Consider the following 5,076-nt stretch of genomic DNA (forward strand, 5'->3'; position numbering starts at 1 on the left):
TGTGCAACAAATTAGTTCCCGTCGCATGAAATGTAAATGACATATAATACTACTGTAACTGGAACTCTAACACTATGAGTAAAAATATTTGCATATTATTTATCCCATCATTGCCAATGTTTGGACGTGAAAAGTCTTTCAATTATATCCTAGGCAATTCTAAATTTCCTAGGATATAATTTTTCTGGATATAAGTTTCTGGATAGGATACGAGTGTCTGCCTTACGCCGAAGTCCCTACGAACAACTAGTTCTAGAAATCAGACTGCTGCTTCACCACCTCGTCGAGCAAGGACGCGACATCACGTTAAAGTGGATTCCAAACCACTGTAGTATAATGGGCAAAGAACATGGCGGCCCAGCAGCATAATCTGCACATAAGGAGGTCTTGCAAGACTCTATTCCATTCTCAAGAACAGACACTGCAATGAAAGTTCGGTCGCTTCCAAATGAAGCCAACAGAATTTTATAGAATACACCAAGCTTGAAGCACACACGTATACACCGACAGGACCCATCCCTTCGACTTCTACCCCGATCTGGACTCTCGACTCGAGACAGCAGTACTTTGTCGACTGTGGCTTGGTGTCGCCTACTCAAGATCCTTTCACTTCCGAGTCGGCATGGACGACAGCGCGGCTTGCAGTGAGTGCGGCGACGAGGAGACTATCGAACACGTACTTTGCCCCCTGTCCTCAATACAGCACGCACCGGCTGTCACTAGCGACCGCGTTGGCACGCCTTGACGACAGGCCACTTTCAGAACAGTTAGTCTTGGAATGCCGACATGAACTGTCGTCGTAGCGAAAGTCGATCAAGGCTTTGTTGATCTTTTAAAGTGACAGCGGCCAATTAGGAAGACTATAATGACCCCATTCCGTTCTTTTTCATATTTTTTCTCACACTTTTATTTTTGTCACGCTCTTCTTTTCGTCTTTACTTCATCTTTCCCTTCCCCTAGTGCAGGGTAGAAAACCGGAGGTTTTAACTCTGGTTAAGCTCCGTGCCTTTCTCTCCATTTGCATCTTTCTCTCTCTCTAAATTTTTGCCTAAATAACAATGTTATACCATTATCATTTGCATTTTCGCGACCGTACTATGCAAGCGCCTTATTTTGATATCATTGGCTAAGGCAAACGAAGCTATTAGTTGGTGACGCATGTCTTGCCTGCACAAATGGAGCCGTTGTAGCACTACGTGTGGTGCAACAGAACCTAACTTCAGCCTCCGGCTTGATTTTCTGAATGGCTCAGTACGTTTCTCGATGCACGCGGAAGCGGTCGCATTTGAAATGTCTCGCTCACCCATAGTAGGTATATTTCGTCAAACGCAAACGTGTTGCCGTCCGACTTACAAGAGTTACATGTGTGCTGCATGTTGCGGATGTTTTATGATGATTGCTTGGCTATGGCACACCGGCGTTCGACAAGTGTGATCCAAAAGGGTGTGACGATGCTTCGTTAGTAAGACAGCGGGATATTCATTAACGCCAATTATCTTTGGCCACAGTGGGCCAGCTACGAACAAAAAGCGAGCGCGACCGCAAGATTAGACCTTATCACCCCTTGCTAGCTGTATCATAAGGTAGGCAGGTAAACTTTCTAGTGCATGAATAAATGTCATGCATCACACTTTGAAACGTTGTGTAGAGAAAAAGACGCATTACTCAGTCATGCAGGTTTCATGTGCGCCGATACGTCATTGTCTCGCTACGCATGACACAACCGAGGCTGCATTTATCCTTGAGCACGGCATCCCACGGGGTGTAGATCAGCAATGCATTTCTGGATTACAGCCGACATGGTCGCGTACGAGAGAGCCTACCATGGCAAAGCAGGTATATTTCAGTGGACATGAACCAGTGTTCATCTGGAATTATATGGCCTACAAGTGTGCAATTCATTGCACAATATTATTCTTTGTCGGGAATGGTGCTCCAACGTTCGACACGTATGATCTCGAGATAACCGGACCGCAACTCACACCGTTGACCACTGCGAGACGTTTTTTTTCTCCGTGGCAACAGTAAGCGCAGGTGATTGGTGCAAGGCAAGATTCACAACTATCAACACGTGCGGCGAGCTGGAGCAGCTCAAGGGAGTCTCTAGTGGTGCCATAAGGGTTACTCTACCATAGCGCCCAGACGCCCTCGGCCAACTCAACAGGCCTACTATTAATAGGAAGTGAGCAAAATTGCAAAGTTAGGCCCCATGGCTCCCGCTATCTTCAACTGAGGTTGAACATGTGTGCTTTCTAATATCTGAATAATTGGGATTGGAAAGTTTGGTTACGTAGATTCTGTAAGTGCTCATACACCCTCTTCAGCTCGCACAGGTCATTGAACCAACCCGATGCAAATTTGTCCCTGCTAAAGCCTACGAGATTTTTTGTTCTTGCTCTTAATTTGAGTCTGGCCAAAGTGACTCAGTGGGTTTCCCACATGAATATTTGTGTCTAAACATAACGCATCACACTCACCCACGCATATATATATATATATATATATATATATATATATATATATATATATATATATATATATATATATATATATATATATATATTGGTGCCAGCAACGGCACTAATATATGCTTGGAGGAAGTTAATTGTAGTTTTAACTTAAAATGACTTCAATCTTCATGAGAAGCGGTTCATTACCAATAAAAATGCTTTCTTTGGTAATGTGTAACCTAACTCAAGAAATAATCATTTCATGCACCAAATCGGGATGCAGCTGCATGTATTCGAGCACATGTCATTGACCGGATATATTTAAAAGTTCACTTTCAAAGTGTTTCCGAGAGTGGTTGTATCATTGTACAATTAAAAGATATTTTTAATGGAGAAGAAATGTATTGTTATAGAGGTACGCCAGTCGACAGGACATCAATCGACGAAGCTTTCCTTTTCCACTTTCTATGTTTTTCTTCGAAAAGTAAACCGATTGAAATCACCGGTGCGCAACTTCGTTTTGGTATTCTTTTAGCATTTTGAATACCATACTAGAAATAATTATTGCGGGAAGGCTTGATCTTTCGCGATATCCTCGAATATGGTATCTTAAGTCGCGGCCCTGTGTTACGGTGTCTGCGTAATACTCTCTCCTAAATGAGGTTTATTAATTAAACAAGGCACAAACTACGCTACGAGCCCTCATGCGCGCATTTTCAAAGAGGCGTGCATGAAAAGGTTTCCGCATTCTACAAGCTTGATATACAGAATCATGCGACTTACCCTGCCTTCTTCAACTCGAACCAGTGTGCCCTGGTTGGAATTGAGTGATCTGCTTATGGGGAAACCTGCGTATTTATGGGCCGAGAATGAAGCTCGAGAGCGGAACTCATAATAACCGCAGCACATTGAAAAGGTCGTTGATTTTTCCGGTTGTCTGTTGGGATTTTACAGTCGTGGTTTCCGCAGTGGCAGTTATCGCTTCCTGTAAAGGACTAGAACTAGCGGTGGTTAAGATTTATGCGTTTTTTGAACAGAATAAGAGACTCCTTGTTTTTCCTTTTTTTTCATAATACAGTACTCTGTGAATTGCTGTTAATCTCCGGTGCATTTTTTACTGCTGTCAAGATGCCGTGCACCTGTACAGAAATTTGAAAGTTTGGGCTTTAGGAGAATGTTCAATGAAACAATTAATAACTTCCCTTTTTGTTTCCTTTGGGAAATGGCCATGTGCAATGAGAAACCATGTCACATCTTTAAGCATACCGCGGCTTTCTTTCTCCCAGTGCACTTCGAGCGTTTTAAAGCGAAAGCACTACTGGCCGCGAGCTTGCGATTTGGCCGTGGCCGTGCTCCGAGGAGGCACATGACGTCACACCACGTTCCTCACCACACCGCGTAGCTACACCGCGTTCCTTGTCGTTGCACTCGCCTCCGCTCGCTTCCCCAACTGCGTCGCATGCCTGATAACATGCCGGAGGATTGAAAAAGAGAGCTCGCGAATCTTTTTTTAGGTGTTGTACCTTTCAGGATTGCAACTGTATTCGCTTGGTGCATAACTCCCACTAAGGTTCCCACATTCACCAAGAAAAAATACAATAGTGTCGGGTAATGGGGAAGGACACGAATTGCATTTCTTTAAGTACTCCATGCGAAATTACTATCAAAACAAATAAAAAAAATATACACAGAGTACCAACTTTACAGGAGTAACGTGTATGAAAAAACATTAAAATTTGAGGCACATTTAAAATTTGAAACAACGCAGTAGCTTGACCTGTTAGTACCCAGTGGACTATTCAGAGCTAGAACCGGACGACGAGAGATTAGGTTTCATGAGCTGCGTGATATCTTTGACCTATTGATCCTGAAACTTGGAGAAGTGTTGAACACTGGAGGTGCTCCTGTGCGCGCCCATTATTTGTTCGCCATCTTCCTTAGTAGGCCTTCTTGAAGTTGAGTTTTGTGTATAAGTGAAAAAAAACGTGGCGTATTTGATGAATACATGACAGTCCATATACAATGCTTCTTTAGGCCGTCACATGGCATTGAATGCAGGTGTACTTGATAATGTACGCTTTGCTTATGTTTATGGTACTGAAATCTGATTCATCTCGAAGCAGATTTGACGGTCTCTTAAACTGATGTTGCAAAACTTCATTTGCCACTAAAAACACTAGGAGTCGATTGTGGTTACTAAAGGAAAAAGAATCGCGTCAACATTGCTAATAATTTGTTTGGTATTCACTTGCTACATATAAAGATGACAATCTCCTTGCATTTTCAATCATGAAAAATAATGAATTGTGCGTTAATAATGTTACATAATAAATAAAGCATTCTGATATCTTAATAAAAATCTATAAATTCGTTATTTTTACAGGATTTTATTACAAATTAAAAAATTAGAGCAAGGAAACAGGAAATAATCGTGACAATACATATTAATATGTGGAGACAGATAAACGATGCAAGCAAAGCTGGGTGAACCACCCACACTGCGGAATCAGAGGCCGGCCTCATCGCACACTACGTAAGCAAAATCGCCGTGAAAATTTCACCGAGTAAATCACTCAGCGTGATTCTAATACAATACAAATATGACATAAGGACAGGCTACCAGAAT

The sequence above is a fragment of the Dermacentor variabilis genome, chromosome 11 (genome assembly GCF_050947875.1).
Source record: "Dermacentor variabilis isolate Ectoservices chromosome 11, ASM5094787v1, whole genome shotgun sequence".
Lineage (NCBI taxonomy): Eukaryota > Metazoa > Arthropoda > Arachnida > Ixodida > Ixodidae > Dermacentor > Dermacentor variabilis.